This window comes from Cupressus sempervirens, chromosome 3 (assembly GCF_028749045.1).
Source record: "Cupressus sempervirens isolate cs-2001-9-10 chromosome 3, ASM2874904v1, whole genome shotgun sequence".
Taxonomy (NCBI): Eukaryota; Viridiplantae; Streptophyta; class Pinopsida; order Cupressales; family Cupressaceae; genus Cupressus; species Cupressus sempervirens.
The window spans coordinates 138,751,424-138,771,867 of NC_143120.1; positions in this window are offsets into that span (position 1 = coordinate 138,751,424).

Consider the following 20,444-nt stretch of genomic DNA (forward strand, 5'->3'; position numbering starts at 1 on the left):
TCAACTTAGGCAAACCTCTGACCCTTCTCATGTCACCAATACTAACCAAGTTATCAAAATTAACATGACATAACCTCTTGTGTCATAGCCACACATCATCAAATTCTACAACTAAACAAGTAGCATCCTCTATATCAAGGTAGAATATATTACCTCTAGTTTGATCACCTTTTCCAACTATTTTTCCATTGGTATCATATATCTTAGCAATCTTATTCTCAAACTCAACCTTACAACCTGAATTATTCAGTTGTGACACTCAAAAAATTGTTGTTAAGTCCTTCAACATAATAAGCATTGTCACATAAGATCATTTCTATGATTTTGATAGAACCTTTTCCTTTTATTAGACAAGGTGCATCATTACCAAATCTTACACTATTTCCATCATAATAATTCAAGGTAATGAACTTACTTTTATCTCTAGTAATGTGATGTGAACACCCAGTATCAATGATGTGTCCACACAAGACACTAGTGCAGTTGCCTCATCCTCATTAGAATCATCCTTCATTACAACATACACAACTTCATCATCATGATCATTAGATCCATCTTTTGTTTCCTCTTCAAAAACGAAGCAAGACTCCTTGTCTTTGTCTTTGTAATCTTTGTTGTCTTCATCTCTTCTACTTTTGTACTTGTCTCCACCTATGTAATTCTTCTTCTCTAGACATATAGTAGCAATACGACCAACCTCATTGCAATTGAAACACATGATAGGTAACTTGCCTTTGAACTTGCCTTTACCTCTGTGAAATCTCTTTACTAGTAGTGCTTCAAGTTGTTCTACATCTTCCTCATATGTATCACTATCACTGGACACATATTTTACCTTTTTCCTCTTCTTCTCATTAGGTTCTTTAAATGAAAACTTGGCTTTGAAAGAAGATTCAATATTGTCAGGTTTGTAATTATCAAATTTTGATAGCTCAAAAGCAGTGATCCTACTTACTAGACCTTCAAGAATCAGATCAGTGCCTGGTGTACATCTCAGTTCTTGTATTGTAGAAACTCTAATGGCATAAATAGGTAGTAATGTTCTCAAAACTTTGCTTAGTATAGTCTCATCATCTATTTTACCATTAGCTCCTCTTATTTCATTAACAAAATATTTTATCCTAGATCAATATTGAGCAATATTCTCACCTTCTTGCATTCTCATATCATCAAACTCACCTCTAAGACTTTTAGATTTGGCTCTTAGAACATTTGTTTCACCTCCATGGATAATGTATAGAGCTTCTCACATTTTCTTTGCACTTTAATAACCCTTGATATCATCAAACTTGGCATAACTTAGGGTAGAGGCAATCTCCAACACTGTCTGGTTGTATTCTTTCTTCTTTTTTAGATCTTCAGCAGTTGGGGCTGTAATAGGATTAACATGCTTTGTGGATGGTATATTGTGCATGATCACCAAGACCTCCTAGGTGTAGCTTCATCAGACTTTTGCAATATAGGAAATTTATCTCTATTAAGCTTGGATACCTCTCTTTTGACATCTTGATCTTTTTGCTTCTAGTACCTTCAAACTAGTCCTCTTAAGAAGATGGCTATCCAAGGTCTAGATGTAAAATTAAAACTTTTCACAACTTAGTGAACTCATATCCATAAAACATTTTCATCACGCATGCATCCATTAGATTATACAATCACTTAAACTTGTAGGTTACTATAAATCAACTTTGCAGAAATGTTACCATGAAACATAACAAATTCAATAACACATTTGACACAATGATTTAATTTGGAAACCCAATTTGTAAAAAACCACTAGTAACATGATACTTATTCTCACTCTTTTGAAGTGATGCCTTGTGAAAGGCCAACCCTGTTAAAGGTTACAATGCACACTGCTAAATGTGACGTAGTTAAAGGATTTCAATCACCCTATTAGGAGTATGCCTTGTTAGAGGACTTTAGATCATTCACTTGGAATGTCACCCAGTTAAAAGATTTACAAATGGCTGTTAGGTCAACCTTAATCCAAAGGATTTTCCCTGGACTAGTACAATGATTACAAAGTAACAATAAGGCTCGATTTGATAACAACTTACAACTCCATTTGCAAATTACAAATCTTTGTTTTCAGTCCTCCATTCTACTTGGCTTTCACACACTTCATCTCTGATAGCTTGTTCACCCTTCAAGCATGCATACCCTTAAGCCTTCTTGCTTTTCTTGCCAATGTAGTCTCTTTTCTTAGGTCACTGAATGAAGCAATACCCTAGACTCCTTGTCTTCCTTAGGTTCTCGCACATGACAACCTTTTCTTCTGACCAGTCATTTCTATAAATAGAAAATTAGGATATTTTTCCATTCATCCTCCATCATCCATTTTAGGGGTAGGTTGGATTAGGTAGGATTCAATGAATCTACCCATCATTTCATTTTATTACCTTCAAGAAACTTCTTCTTCGTTCCTCTTTGAATTTTCCTCAAAATTGTTCATCTTGAATTTTGTGCCACCAGCTCATCAAGCTTATATTTCGCACAGTTCACAAAATCCAAGAAATCAAACTTGTCAACTTAGATTCATCGAATTCATGATCTTTCTCATAATGTTAACACTTGGCATTAACTTGCTTCCACTGCTCAACACATACTATATTGCTCGGCATCCTCTATCAAAACACTCAACATGAACTAAAGTTTATTGGTGCTTGGCATTAACTAAACTTTACTTGGCTTACATTGTTTCACTCGGCTTCCACTGAAATTGACTTTGTTTAGATCCAACTAATTTTTTGCTCGACTTACACTAACTTTGCTTGGCACCTACTGTGCAGATTGTTAAGTTTGGCAGTGTTGGGATTAAACCTTAGATAGAAATAACAATTACATGCAAATATAAACCATATCATAAAATAATAAATCACACAGAAAAGAACACAAGACACCAAAATTTAACGTAATTCACCCAAACCCTGGGCTACGTCCACCAAATAGCAAGTCCAATATTTTTGTGATCCAGTTATTATAACCTAATTACAATTTGCAATCCCTTACAACTCAATACCACCACAAGAACTAATTTTTGCATCACCTTATAAAACAATCCCTAACCCTAAGCCCTTTTATACAAGTATTTTTACTACTTTAGGGTTATAATTAATAATTACATGTTGGCCCAAAATCTTGATAAAATAGAGCCCAAAAAATTCATGAAGTATGTACAGTACTTCCCTGATCAATCACCATAAACTAACAATCTCCCACTTCGGGACTGATCAGACTCCACACTAGACAATAGGCAAACATACTTCAGTTATCTTGTTATTCTGAACTTAACTAGTGTATCTATCTTTTGCAAGCTTAAGTAGATTATCAATGCACTATAATATCATTGTCTTAACTGATCCTTGTACTCCTTTTCCACATCATAACTCAACCTTTCCTCTAGGTGCTATCATTACCTGATTTGATCAAATCCTATTTATCAATCAAAAAAATGATAATACTCAAATCATCTAAGTAATTGTCTTACCAGCAAGTAGCAGGTTTGACATCAGTGACAAAATAATGATTGAAACATGTATTCATACTTGTATTAATCTATTTTCAACATACTCTTCTCTTCTTCAATTTCTTTGTTTGATACCTATCCATAATATAGTGGCATCTAGGGAAGTTCAATGATTGGGTTATTAGGGGGAGGGGGAGCTGGTAATGATGTAATCATCATTTGAGAAGATTTAACCACTACTTTTTGCTTTCCTTGATGCTTCTCAAATATTGCAATAATCTTGGCCATTTCATTTATTTTTCTCCCTCTTTCATCATATGCTTCTAGCACCCTTTAATACTTGGTGTTTAAATCAATAAGAAAAAAAATTTCTTTTCTTGACACATCCAAATTGAAATCATCCCTTTCTTTTCTCATAAGAGCTAATTTTTCATTATCAGTCTCTGCCACTCTAAACATTATTAAGTTTCTCGCTTGGCTTGTATTAGAGGCTTCTTGATGCCTTGAATTATCTCTCTTTTGTAAGGACCATATTACCAAAGCTTCATGGTCTTCACTATACTTTATTCCTTTGTGAGCCTCCCTGGCCTCTTCATCAATTTTTTATTTAGTGTCTTTTCCCTTTTGATGGTATCAAATACCATAGCATTGGCAATATCCCACTCAGAGATAATCAACACACTAGATTCCTTTAACATTTGTCTCCCTTCTTCTAGAGTAATTATGTTGAAGCTTTGCATTAACTCCTCTTTTATTTCTTCTCTTATAACATATTCCTCTTTCTTAGGTTTCTCTATTTTCATATTTTTGGTCTTTGCTTCAAAATTTAATATGCTTGATCTCCACAAAAATTGAACAAAATCCCTTGATTTAACAAAATTATCATAAGAAATAAATTGTTTGCTGGATTTTTCTATCATAGGGTCCATCTCTTTCCCCTTAAAATCCTCTACTATAAGATCCAATACTGGCATTGGGGGCTCTTGTAGCATCCCCTCCTCCAACTCTATAGTTGTTACCAAAACATCATCACGACCTCCCATTTGCTTCAAATGTTTAGTCATTGCTTGTTCATTATCAAAATGCATGGTAGTCTGGGAAGGAAAATATTCTTCAACCTTTTATGATGTTCCTTCCTCCATTTTTTTCCTTTTTGTAGAGGGCTCTACAAGAGGACTCTCAAAGTATTGTCTCTTATAAGCTGGGGCTAGATGAATATCTGTGTTCTATTGGCACAAAAGTTTTCACCCTTGCTTGAGGTATGATGCTCAAGAGACCCTATGTAATATGGAAACAACCTCCAAGTGTGGGACTTGCACACTAAGGTTGAATCTCTAAAAAAGGTTGGTTTCCTTACAATCAAGATGCATTTAAACTACCACTTTGAGGGAAAAGGGAGAAGAATTGCATTAAATTAAATTGCTAGAAGGGAAATAACATGATCCACCAAATTGAAACTTTCATTGATCTTTGCATGTAGATGCACATGACATTAATAAAAGTCCCCAAACTACATAGATCTTAACTCCAATTCACCCTTCAAGGATTCATATGTAGGTTAGAACAAATGATATGTTGCAAGGAAGGATATATTTACAATGCAACACCCTTGAGAAGATTAATACAACATACATATTAAAAAGATAAAATAGAAACATTCAACACAAGGCAAAACATGCATAAGATAGTTAAAAGGTAAGAAGAGGAAACATGGGTTTCTATTAATGTAAGGTAAAACAAAAAGTTTACAATTACAGAGCATAATGTTGTTGTAAAAGAACCAGAGAAAAACCCCAGAAAAAGTATTTACAACTTGCCTTTATAGATCAGGCATAACTCAACAGAAGCATTGAAGTTCAAACCCCAACAAGACTAGAGTTAAGAGTTGGAGAGAAGCAATAATGAATATTAGAATAAAATTTGATCATGAAATGGAACTTGTTGTTTGAAATGACAAGAAAACAAAAAATGAATGCACACAGCTATAAGGGAGATCTGATCTAGAAGATTTAATCATTCCATCCATTAAATAGGCATGGAGATGCCTTGGCATCGTGCAAACAAGGCTCAAAAAGTGGCTCAACATTAAATTAATGGTCCTTGGAATGTATCATGGCTACAAGAAGTCAATTAGAACCACTGTCAAAAATACAAGATTGGATAACAACCATATTAACCTACCTGCATAAACTTTAGAGTTGACCTATGTGGAAAAGGTTGGATCCACCTAGAAAAGTGATGACCGTCGATCAAGATCTTCCATATTTGAATGAATAGCCAAGATACGACAAAGAAACACCCAATGAGTGATTAAGAAACCACCATTAATGAAGATAAGCTTTAAATCCAATGTCTGTCACTATTTTGCAAAGGACAAAAGGGAGCATTGTGAAATAGCAAAACACGGATAACATAAAAATGTTAACCCCTATAATTTTAGCATTTTAACCCTCTATAAAGAATCCAACCCATTGAAGATCTATCAAATCAATTATCACTAATGGGCTAAATGGGGATAAAAATATCCAACATTTTGGGTGACTCAGAGGGGATGCTTGTTTGCTAAGCATAGATAAGTGGTCTTAAGAAATATATTGGACATAGAGTCACCAATGGAGAATGACATGTTATCCCACTTGAAACTTCACAAAAATTTACAACCAACAAAAAAAATGGGCTTTGGGAAGCTCCGGACAGCTCAGGATAGCTTTAGAAAGAGAGAACAATTGTGCATGTCCACTTCTTGGAAAGAAGGAAATGCCTACTCAACTATATACAAGTATTTATAAGCAAATTAAGTCAAACAAAGCCTTTAAATGGCTTGTTGAAATAGCTACCCTTCCTCACAAGTTGCTTTCATGTTCCATGCATGTGGGCAGTCAAATGGATCAACAATTATGATAAGCATACTATAGCATGGAATACCTTCTTCCTAGTGTTGAAAATAATGAAGCTTTCCAACACTAGGACATCATCACTTTGATCAAGACTTACTTACTCATTTATCTAGAAATCACCTCATGCTCAAAAGTAAGCATGACTGGGGGCAACATGCTAATTTGTTCCTAATGGGGCATCCTCTTGATGGCTTTGGGTCTAAGAAATTAGCTTTGACCATGTTGATGTGCTCTGCAATGATGGTATCCTACTAGTTTGGATGTGGCTCCATTCAACTTGTGAAGAAATGACCTCCACCTTGTCTTCATGTTGTTCATGAACCACCTCCTTAGGAGCTACTAGTATGATGTGAATCTCCATTTTTTGTTTTTGCAACTCATAATTATCTGATGAAGGGGCAAATTGCTTGATGTCCATGGATGAGAAAAACATCTAGCTCATCCCAAAAATGTCTTCATCAGAATCCTCTTGCTCCATTACAGTAAAATTCATAGGTTGAGGGGCAACCTCATGCATATCAATATGTTCTTCCTCAAGGGTAGAGGACTATCTCTTTTCCATCCTTCATATCATAGAGGACTATCTTCTATGATAAATGATCTTCTTCTTCTCTAGCTTGTAGTAGATCCTCGTCTTCTTATAAAGGCTCAAAAGTGATCATTTCTTCCTCAAGAAAAGGAACAATCTTGCTATATTTTTCTTCTTCCTCAACAAAAGAGGAAATTTCTTCAAATAAGAGGATTGGATCCTCTTCTTTTTGCTCCACCTCTACCTCTTTGTCCTCCTCAACAAGCTCTAACTCCTCCCATGGCATCTTTGTTGGCTTTGTTGCACTCTCCCAAAATGACATGTTAGGACCATCAGGAGTCCATATGACTAGTCCACCTTCAAACAGTGAAATGGTAATGGGAATAGAAGGCTGATAAGGCCATATTTTTTGTAGAGGGAGTGGAGAAGTTATATTAGTAGGCTCTTGTAATGGAGGGGGCTTCTTGAAGCTTGGGATGACATAATTTGAAGAAGGGGTTGCCTTTGCTTCTTTGGTCTGAAAATGAATTGAATTTAGCCTCATTTCCTCTTATTTTATGGTAGTAACTTGCCTTGCAAGCTTCTCCTCAAAATGTCTCAATTTCTCCCTCTTGTTATCGGAGATAGGCCCAGTATTCCATCTCCTCAAGTTGTCTCTCTATCTTTTTTCATCTCTCAATCTCATCAAGCTGCCTATCACAAGCTAGCAATTGCTCATTTTGTTCATGGAATTGCATGTCCACTTTCCTACCTCGTTCATGAAATTTCATGTCTATCTTCTCATTGTTTTCATGAAATTTCTAGTAAATCTTCTTTTGGAAGTCCAACATCATATCTTCAATCTTTTAGTACGGGGATGTTGGGACTAGTGGACAAGGGATAGGAGGATAGTAGTAATTTTGAGCATCCTAGCTATAACTAGCTTGAGGCTGGGATTGAAATTGGCAATATGAGGGTTAAGGTATAACAATTTTCATGATTGGGGGTGGGGGGTGTTAGTAGTTATTCCTATGAAGTGGTTCAATGGTTAGAACTTCATAAAAGCTATAATTCCATAGAAAACTTTGGAAATCACAAAAGACCAAGAATGATCTTTATATACTAGCACTTGCTCTATTTGAAACTAGTCAATGTGCACTAGAGTCTCCATGGTGTTTGATAGAATGCCTCTAAAGGCTAATGGCACCAAGAATAAAACCCAAATTCTTATTGAATGGATTGGATTGGCTTCTAATGGACTTATGTAGTTGAAACTGTCTATCCGACTGGTGTGCCAAAAATAGTTGACACAAAATTCTGCATCCTTTCTTGAGGTATGACCCTCAAGCGACCCTATGTAACATGAAAACAACCTACAAGTGTGGGACTTGCACTCCGAGGTTGAATCTCTGAAGAAGGTTCGCTTCATTATAATTAGGATGCATCTAAACTACTGCAGAAGGATTACATGAAATTGAATAGTTAAAAGGGAAAGGAGGTGATGCACCAAATTGAAACTTTGGTTGATCTTTTACTGTAGATGTAGATGACATTAATAAAAGGCCCAAACTACAAAAATCTTAATTGTATTTCACCCTTTAAGGATTCCTATGTAGGTTAGAACAAATGAGATGTTGCAAGGAAATAGATATTCGTAGTGCAATACCCATAAGAAGATTAACATAACATACTAATTTAAAATAAAAAATAGAAACATTTAACCCAAGGAAAAACATGCACAAGATAGTTAAATGGTAAGAAGAGGAAACATGGGTTTCTATTAATGTAAGGCAAAATAAGAAATTTACAATCATAGAGCATAATGTTTCTATAAAAGAATGTTAATAACATAAAATGTTAACCCCTGCAATTTTAGCATGTTAACCCTCTATAAAGAATCCAACCCATTGAAGATCTCTTAGATTAGTTATCAGTAATGGGCTAAATGGGGGTAAAAATAGCCAACATGTTCCTCACTACAACGTACCCAACCTTCCTCTGAAGAGTGTATCTTCCTAGGTTAATTTTAGATACATTTGAGAGTCTCCTCATCACCTCATTCTCCTTATATGGATATGAATTTATTAAGGCATTCTTCTTCTCATTCAAAACTTCAAAAATCTCAGTAAAATGTGTCATTAGCTTATTCAATTTTTCATCCCATTGCTTTGTATTTCTCAATTGGATCATAATATTTATCAATAACATTAATAAAATCCATAAACTTTCTATACACTCACCACTTCTCCTTCATTATTTCCTACTCTTGAAGGGAGAATTCATTTCTAATGACATCCTCAAGGTAATAGAACTTATATGTATTGCCTTTTGCCTTAGTTCTTGATTTGAACATTTCATAGAAACCTTTAGAGTCTATGAATCTTGCATGAGATTGTGCCATATTATATTTCACTAAAGAATTTCCCAAATTCTTCCACCTGCCTTTGGTTATGAAAAATGGATGTGCTACGGTGAAGCTAGGGAAAAGCGTTCCCCTTGACCTACTCATCAGCTCCTCCTCTTTCAGTCCTCCAATTTTCCATAAAATTTTTGCAACACCTACCTTGAGCAAAACTTGCAAGGGTAATACATGGGGTTTTCCTTGAAAACCATAAATTCTAAAAACTATGGACACTAGATATGGGATGATGTCTCCCCAATTAAGACTCACTTTCACACCAATATCATATTCCTTAGGTCATATTAATTATAACAGGACCATGGAAATCCAAGGGTTATCTGAATATAACAGTGCTCTCATCTTTGAAGCAAAATATCTATCAAACCTTACAAAAATAGCATCAATTACCTCCCAAGACATATCAACACTCCATACTCATACTATAGCTTCTTCCCCTCATTCTCTTTCTCTATCTTCATCTCCTTTTCAAATATAGATACCTTTGAAGAGGCACATGTACATAAACAAAGAGTACCACCCAAAGAGCTTAAGATCAAATCTTCCCTTACTTATCCCAATCAACCCATTATGAATTTCTTTAGCCATATATGAAGCAAAATGAAAAAGTGAATCCATCATGTATTGCAAAATTTTAACCATCATGTACATTAGTGGAATAGGTATGTAATTCTACTCATCCATGCCAAAAACTTTACAAAAGGACATGTAAATTGGTTGAGCTCAAGGATTGGAATACTTTTTCAATAGTGACTCTAGTGTAGATAATGAAACCAAGGTTAGGCTTCACACCTTCATAAAATGCTCTTGTAGAGACCCACTCCTAAGGTAAACACTCTAAGCTTCACAATTTGATTGCTATTTCTCAAAATCAAGTTCTTTATGGAGGGTAGAGTGAGGGTTTAACATAAAAACTTCACTAAATACCTCTGTCATGACTTTGAAAAGGGCACACTAGAATGATTCCTCACCAAACAGAGAACGAGGTCATTACCCTTTTGCAATTAGCATTAACAAGTCAACATCCATGTGTTGGAAATATAAGAAGAGTAACCAAGAGGGGAGGGGTGAATCAGTTAACACTAAAATAAATCTCAAATCCCTTAGATGTTAATACAAAACATAAACTCTGTTGGAACTGTTGTTGCTCGGTTAACACATAGGCACTCATTAACACTAACAATATGTTGTAACTCAAAAAGTACTAAACATATAGATCTTAAGATGTTAACTATGATTAACCTTAATTAACTTAGTTTCATACACATAAAAGAAATAGCATGAACACAAGTGACACCAAGATTTAACATGGAAACCCAATTTGGGAAAAACCACCAATTGCAACTAGTTATTGTTTTTCACTCTTCTAAAGTGAGCCCTGTTAGGAGCCAACCCTATTAAAGGTTACAAAACACACTGTTAGGTGCAACCCTATTAGAGGATTTAATCAGCCTATTAGGAGTGGCCTTGTTAGAGGTCTTTAGACACTTTAATCTAGAAATGCCACCTTGTTAGAGGATTTGGCAAATAGTTGTTAGGCTAACTCTATTAAGAGACTTAGTTCATTGCTACAATGGTTGGAGAGTAACAATGAAATAACCTCATTTCTGATGCAATTGTATTGCTGATTTTAGATCTCAATTTTGGCTTGAATACTTGAACTTTCCTGATCAGATTAATATTTGCCACCCAACAAGGATATTCTGCTTATCCTTCCAATTTGCTTCCTCTGACTTCTTAGTCTCACTTTTTTTCAATCCTCAACTTAACCTTATACTTATCTCATAGACATTGTTAAGTAGACTTGAATACACCTTAGAAAAATTAATATTCATCTCTTTACTCGGCTAGAACCGACAAACAAATCCATTAAATTCAATATGTTAAAACAAGAAAATCCTTTGTTAGCCAACACTGCTCGATAGACACTAATATTGAAATGATTTTCGTGTTAACCAAGTGAACTCGGTTAACATTGCAACATCTTAAACTTCCTTTGGTAATCGAGTGAGATCGGTTAACAGTGGTTCCATCCAAATTTCCTTTGTTAACTGAGTGAGCTTGGTTAACACTCAACTTTTGTGAACTTCTCTTCGACACTTGAGTGAACACGATAGACACTATCTTCTAAACTTGGAAAATACTAGAATGCTCAATAGACATAGGAAACTATCTTCATCACCTGAGTGAGCTTGACATACACTATCTAGTAAAGATATGACATTTTGTGTAACATCAAAGACAATATACAATTGTTTAGTTGTTTCAACAATCTCCCTCTTTGGCATTGATGGCAACACAACATGTCATAATAAAATGAAATTTTAGAGAAAAATAAAGTAAGAATAATATCCTTAGTTTCATTTAGATTCTCATCTATGAGAACTCCCTCTATCAGTGTGAACTCCCTCTACCTTCATTTTCTCCTCTAACTTCAGTTTCACCCTTTGTCAGAAAACTCTGTCTTCAATGTCTTCTTTTGATAGAAAACTCTCCTTTTTTTATATCAAACCAAGTTCTTCCTTTTTGACATCTTTCACAGGTTCTCCTTCTTTGACACCTTTAAACAAAAGTTTCTAATTTCTATTATATGATAGTATACTTTCCTTCTTTACAAGATTTTTATGGTATGACACAACAAACTCTCCCTCTTTGACATCTTATGCCAAAGATAGTATAAAGTGAATTTCCAATGTACCTGATGTATAGATTCATATGCAATCTATCCTTTCATTATTGCATCAACTTGACTAATCTTCAACGTGCTCTAGGTGATGCATCACTAAACTTCATTTAATGAGCTTCAAATAGGGGAATAACCCCTAACTTATCTCTTAGATACAAAAATGCATCCTTAGGTAATGACTTTGTGAATATGTCTACAATTTGTTCTTTAGTATTCACGTATTCCAATCTCGCCTCTTTGTCTTGCACTAATTCCCTCAGAAAATGATATTTTATTGCAATATGCTTAGTCTTGGTATGCATCACAAGTCTTTGATATATTGATTATGCTAGTGTTATCACAGAAGACAACCACTGGATCCTTGATTTCTACCTTCATACCTACCAATAGTTGCTTGAACCAAACAACATTGGACCAATTAACTATTGTTGCAACATACTCTGCCTCTGATGCAGATTGAGAGATGCAATTATGCTTCTTACTTGTCCAAGACACTAGTCTCTTACCAAGAAAGAATGGTCCACCACTGGTGCTTTTCCTATTATCAACATTTCCTGCTCAATTTGCATTAGTGAAGGATTTTAAATCTAAGTTTACTCCTTTCTTGTACCATGATCCATACTTTTCAATACCCTTCACATAGCTCATGATTCTCTTTATTTCCATCATATGATTTTCTTTAGGATTAGCTGAGAATCTTGCCACCATACCAACTGCAAGAGCAATATAAGGCCTAGTATGTACAACATACTGAAGTTTTCCAATCATTGATCTGTATGTGGTTTGATCTACCTCCTTGGAATCATCATTTTTGGAAAACTTGTGTCTAGTAGATATAGGTGTTCCAACTAGTCTTGAATCCTCCATTCCAAACTTCTTTAGTATCTCCTTGATATACTTAGATTGAGTAATGTAGATACCATCTTTCTTCTGTTGAATATGCAAGCCAACAAAGAATTTGATTTCTCCAAACATTGACATCTCAAATTCCTTACTCATTTCCCCTAAAAAATATTTGCACAAATCATCATTTTTAGTAAACAATGTATCATCCACAAAGATTTATGCCAACATAATCTTCTTGTCTGGTCCTTCTTTGATGTAAAGGCCATTGTTATCATTTTTCCTTTGAAAGCCAATCTTCATCAAATAATTATGAAGTCTTTCATACCAAGCTCTAGGAGCTTTCTTGAGACCATAAAATGCTTTGTGTAGTTTACAAATCATATCCTTTTTGCTAAGATCTACAAAACCTTCAAGTTTCTCCATATAGACTTCTTCTAAAATTCCATTCAAGAATGTAGATTTAAAATCCATCTAATATACTTTAAATCTTGTATATGCAACATAAGTAAGTAGAGTCCTAACACATTCTAATCTTGCAACAGGAGCAAAAGTTTCACCATAGTCAATACCTTCCTCTTAGGAATAACCTATGCATACTAACCTTGCTTTGTTTCTTGAAACTTCTCCATCTTCATTCAACTTATTTCTAAAAACCCACTTTATGCCAATTACATTCTTATCCTTGGGTCTAGGAACAAGAGTCTAGGTCTTATTCTTTTCTATCTATTTTATCTCTTAATTCATTACTTCAACCCAACTTTCATTATCCAAAGCATCTTTAGCTATTCTAGGTTCAAATTCTATTAGCAAACATGTACCTTTCAATTTGTTCCTTGTCATTGTACCATCTGATTTGTCTCAAATGATTTTCTTAGGTGAATGGTACCTTCTGACATATCTTGCTAATACAGGCACTTTGGATTTAGAACTTGTTCCACTTGCCTCACCATGATCTTCTAGATCATATGCTCAGGTCTCACTATCTTTGACTTCTGTCCTTCGGATTCAGACTCGAGTTGCACTCACTACAACTAGGTAGCCTCTGACTGTGACTTGGGTCCTTTAGACTATGACTCGGGTTACAATGGCTACAACTCAGGTGCTTCTAGATATTTTGGGGACTTGAGAGGTGAGGTCTGCTAACTTCCAATTGGATTAGGCAATGTATCAGGTTCAAAGTAGATAAACTCTCTGCAATCTTTAGGTTCTTGGTTGCTCACTTCTTCACTCTTTTCTTCAAACTCATCAATATTCACATGTGCACTTTCTATGATCTTATGAGTGGTTAGATTTATACATTTGTATGCTTTACTTCTGTTGGAGTATCCTAGGAATATGCCTTAATTACTTTTGACATCAAATTTACCTTTCCTAGTCTCCTTCAAAATATAAAATTTGCTACCAAATGCATTCAAGTAACTTACATTAGGTTTTTAGCCATACCATAGTTCATAAGGAGTTTGATTTGAGTCTTTCTTCAGTTGTACTCTATTTAAGGTATGAACTGCTATATTGATTACTTCCTTCCAGTATTTGATTGCAACATTCTTTTCTATCATTAGGGTTCTTACACAATCCATGATTGACCTATTCCTTCTTTCTACTCTATCATTCTTTGAGGTGTACCAAGGGTTGATACTTGTATTTTGATTCCTCTTTCGGTGTAGAATTCATTGAATTCGCCTCCTCAATTTAATCTCAAACATTGCAGCTTCTTTCATGTTTCCTTCTCTACTGCAGCCAGATACTACTTGAACTTTTGAAAGCTTCAGACTTATCTTTCAAATACATTACTATCATAATCCTAGAATAATCATCAAAAAATAAAATGAAATACTTATCTCCACTATAGCTCTCAATGCCAATAGGTCCACAAAGGTTTGTATGAACCAACTCCAAGACTTCTTCAGAATGATAGTTCTTTCTCTTGAAACTTGTCTTGCCCATCTTACCAATTTGACAATTTTTGCATAGACACATGTCAGGTTTCCTAAGATTAGGAATACCTCTCGCTCTTTTGTTTTTGCTTATCTTGATCAAGTTATCAAAGTTCAAATTGTACAATCTTTTATGACATAACCAGATTTCTTCTACTTCAGCAATGAAACATGGATTTTCACTAAGATCTAGGTACCTTTTGTTTGTTTACTGGACCCAACTAGATTTCCTGTTCCATCTAGTAGCTTGGCCTTCCCATTCATGAATTATACCTTGAATCCAATGTTATACAACTGTACTACACTCAATAGATTATGTTTCAATCCTTCAACCCAATAAGCATTATCACATCTGAGTTCATTGGTTAGAGAAATACAACATTTTCCTTTTATGCAACATGGTTCATTGTTTCCAAATCTTACACTTCCACCATCATAGTGTTCCATATGTTCAAACTTTTTTTTATCACCAGTCATATGATGAGAACGCCACTATCAATAATCAATGTATTATTTTTTCTAACATGAGAAATAAGTGTCATTTTATCTTCTTCATTATCTGATTCATCTTTTACAGCAATGTAAACCATTTCATCATCATCACTATTATCTGAATCTTTATCCATGAAACAAAACTTCTTACCTTTGTCCTTGTAGTCCTTGTAGTTCTTGGAATCCTTCTTTCCTTTATACTTGTTGTTCTTCTTTTCATCTTTGTCTTCTCTATTTGGACACCTTACAACAATGTGACCAACTTCTTCACAATAAAAATAGATTAGAAGAATTTACCTTTGTACTTTCCTTTTCTTTTGGGATATCTTCTTGCAAACACTGCTTCAATGGCTTCAAGATCACTGTCAGAATTGTCTTCCTCTTCACTTTTAGATTGTTTAGACTTTGTAGCTTTCTTCTTGAGTGACAACTTCTCTTCAAATGTAGACTCAAGATTGCTAGAACTAGGAACATAATTATCATAGTTATCTAGCTCAGATGTTGTCAACGTTCCCACTAGAGCATCCAAGATTATTTTATTATTTGGATCACATCTCATCTCTTGAATAGCTAACACTCTAATTGCATAGATAGGAAGAAGGGTTTTGAGTACCTTGCTTACCACTGTGACATCATCAATTTTCCCTCTAGAGGCTTTGATTGCACTGACACTAGCTTTGATTGTCTCAACATATTTTGTAATATTTTCATCTTCCCTCATCTTCATTTAATCAAACTGACCTCTCAAGATTTTTGACTTGGCTCTTCTGACATTATCATCAGCTCAATAGATATCTTTCAGTTTGGTTTACATCTTATGAGCAGTAGCACACCCTTTGACCTCATCAAATTTAACATAATTAAGAGTAGATGCAATATTAATCATCATAATGTTATGATTCTTCTTTTCAACAATCTCCTCCATAGTCAAAGTTCTAGTAGGAGCCTTATGTTGGGTATTCAAATATTTCAAACCTGAAGCACTGATGGTTTCTAGATGTAGCTTCATAAGTTCCTGCCATGCCTCAATGTTGTCTTTGGTCAACTTGGGAATCTATCTTTTGTAAGACATCCTTATCTTTAGCTTAGGTCCTTGAAACCTTCTTTGCAAGCACCAAAAGCTCTGATACTAATTTTTGGAAATATAAGAGGAGTAACTAAGAGGGGAGGGGTAAATCAGTTACTAGTAAAATAAATCCTAGATCCCTTAGATGTCAATGAAAAACATAAACTCTGTTGAAACTGTTGTTGCTCAGTTAACACATAGGCACTCAGTTAGAACTAATAATATGTTGTAACCTAGCAAGTACTAAACATGTAGATCTTAAGATGTCAACTGTGATTAACCTTAATTAACTTAGTTTCATACACATAAAATAAATAACATCAATACAAGTGACACCAAGATTTAACATGGAAACCCAATATGGGAAAAACCACCAATTGCAACTAGTTATTATTTTCCATTCCTCTGAAGTGAGCCCTGTTGGGATCCAACCCTGTTAAAGGTTTAAAAACACACAATTAGGTGTGACCTTGCTGGAGGATTTATCACCCTATTAGGAGTGGTCTTGTTAGAGGTCTTTAAACACTTCAATCTAGAAATGTCACCTTGTTAGAGGATCTGACAAATAATTGTTAGGCTAACTCTATAAAGAGATTTAGTTCACTGCTACAATGGTTAGAGAGTAACAATGAAATTACCTGATTTATGGTGCAACTATATTATTGATTTTAGATCTCAATTCTAGCTCGAATACTTGATCTTTCCTAATCAGATTAATCTTTGTCGCCCAACAAGGATATTCTACATATCCTTCCAATTTGCTTCCTCTAAATTCTTATTCTCACTTTTTTCAATCCTCAACTTGGCCTTATAGTTATACCATAGACATTGTCAAGTCAACTTGAATACACCTTAAAATTATTAATATTCATCTCTTCAATTGGCTAGAACCAACAAATAAATCAATTAAATTAAATATGCCAAAACAAGAAAATCTTTTGTTAGTTGACCCTGCTCAGTAGACACTATTATTGAAATGATTTTCATGTATTAACCAAGTGAACTTGATTAACACTACAACATTGTAAAATTCCTTTGGTAATCGAGTGAGCTCAGTTAACACTAGTTCCATCTGACTTTCCATCGTTAACCGAGTGAGATCAGTTAACACTCAACTTTTGTGAACTTCTCTTTGACACCCAAGTGATCTTGGTAGACACTCTTTTCTGAACTTGGCAAATACTAGAATGCTCGGTAGACACAGGAAATTGTCTTCATTGTCGAGTGAGATCAACATACATTGTCTAGTAAAGATATAGCATTTTGTGTAACATAAAATACAATATACAATTGATCAATTGTTTTCAACACCATGAACACCCCTGGGACAACAACCTTTCCCAAATCAAAGTTCCATATATTGCTATGAGGGGTATCCTAGTTTGTCTAAGAAAACCATCTCTTGAAAAGCTCAAAAGTTCCTGTAGATGTATGTGCATCCTTGATCATATTTCCCTTATCATATAAACCCTTGTCAATTTTCAGCCTAGGGAACTTTGGAATTAATGCTTTACCCTTAGCTGAATCATTTGTTGATGAATCCAACTATTCTAAAAAATCATCATGGACACTTCTATCCATATTGTTTGTTTTTTCACTAAATCCTTTCTGAGGAGGCATCTTGGAATATATATAAAGATCGCACACAAATGACATTTTTCAAGTTTTTGTGTAGAATGAACAATTTCAAACTAGAGGAATTACTTACTTTTTAGCTTCTGATCTCTTTAAATTTCTACACAAATGGTTCCTAGCTTTCTCACAATTTCTTGTAGTGATGAAGGTCTCTTTTCTTTTCACAATTAATTAAGACACTTTTTATCAAATATGCAATGCAAGCATCATTTTCACCATTTATTACTATTGCATGAACTTGAAATAATTTTTTTGTCAATTTGATGCATGCAACAAGCACAAAATTTCAAAAATAGCTTCAAATATGATGCGTTAATTCAAAAAGATCCAACATCCTTGATTTAATCTACACACTAAGTCATTGTTCAAGAGATGACAGGACAATCAAACCTATAAGATAATGCTAACTATAAGCCAACCTATACCATGTGGATCTCTATCTAGCACTTTGAAAACATATGGACACATGTCATGTTGTCACATTCTCACCTTCGTTAAAAATCTTGCACCTTCACTTAGCGAGAATGTGACGACTAGTGATCGGCCTTTGGTCCAACAATATATGATCTTGAGTATAATTTGGTAACTCGAAGATGTGTGTCAATCAGTCATTTTTTTACATTTGTTAAAAACCTTGCACATTAAGGATGCAAGAAAGTGACAACCCTAGTTCTCTCCTCAATTTGATGGCCAGGGATTAGTGTATTTTTTAGCATGATTTTGTGTTAGACTGGGCTCCAATAGGACACACGCCATTCAATCACATTATTTCTTTCACTAAAGACCTTGCATGTTCATTTTTTGAGAATGCAATAATTTTCAATGTTCCCAGATCTGACAGCTGAAAATCATAGGACCTTTACTCTACAATCTGGCCCATCATAGACGTGTGTCAAATGGTTTCATTCTTTCTTTTGATAAAATCACCACACCTTCATTATGCGAGAGCATAACAACCATTAATCTCATTTCATCTAACAGTTGGAAACAAGGTAACATAATTTAGTTGATGAAAGTATGAATGGCCTCCATAGGACACGTGTCAAATATTCACATTCTCAAATCTAGTAAGCACCCCACAACTTCATTATGCAAGTAAGAAACAATTGTAGATTTGCCTCGATCCAATGGTTGAAAATGAAGTGACCCTTTTCCTTGCCTTAGTCCCACCATGGACACATGTCATGTAATCGTGCATTCTCACTTTTGGTAAAACTCATGCATATTTTCATGATGAGAAAGTAACAACCTTTGATTTGCATCATATCTAATGGATCCAAAGTGAGGTAAGTGTATAAATACATTTATGATTTGGCTAGCCCACTGGAGATGCATCAGGTTCTCACATTTTTTGCAAAAGATAAGAACCTTGCATCTCTTCAATGTGAAAAAGTGACAACCATAGATTTCTAGGATTTGACAGTTGAGAATTAGGAAAGTATGTAGGTTCATTTTTCTTAGTGGATAAACTCTTAGCAAATAGAAACATATCACATGAAGATAATCGAGATTTTGAAACACAAAACTACCAAAATGCATACATTTTTATCCAAATAGGAGAAAACCTACAAAATGTGGCTTTCACTAAAACTATTAAAATAAAAGAGACTCCAACTTGAAAGAAACAAAGAACACAAAAGGGGTCTTAGGGTCTCTTGCCTAGGGCTTCTTCTAAAAAATTCAAAATGGTAACTTAAAGGTTATAACAATATCAAAACTTTTAACCCAAGATCATGATGAAACTTCAAATAAAACTTGACCCAAAAAAACATTACTAAGAGGTTACAGAATCTATCATTATACTTCAAACAAAGTGCAAGTTGCAAAGGATGTTTGTATTGAAAAAAAAATGGATTTCATGATTGCTCTAATGTGCAAGATGCATAATTTAGTGGCACTAAAAAAGTGTTAGTGGATGATCGACCTCCTTCTCTGAACCCTACTCCTACTCTCAACCCTACTCCTAAAGCTTCATCTTTTATTCCTTTTGTTTCTTCTAGTGGTAGTAATGATGGTAATGTTGATACTAATGATGCATCTATAGATCACAACTCTTCTAGTGATGAATCTATTGCTACTAGGAAAATCCTAAATGGTTTCAAAGGTTACTTGATGAAAGAGATGATTATCTTACTAGATTTGGTGGACTTTAGCCTAGGAGGAATAATTATTGTAATTATGCTTTGATGACTTCTATTATAGATTCTAATTATCCAAAGTCTTTTGAACAAGCTAACTCTCAACCTCATTAGCAAAAGGCCATACAAGAAGAATATGATTCTTTAATTGCCAATCAAACTTGGGATCTAGTTACAGTATCTCATGGTAAGAATTTAGTTTGATGCAAATGGTTATATAAAACCAACTTGAATGCCAATAATAAAATTAGTAAGTTTAAAGCTAGACTAGTTGTTAGAGGCTTTTCAAAAATTGAAGGATTAGATTACAATGAAACTTTTGCACTTGTAGACAAGAAGCCTACTATCAAA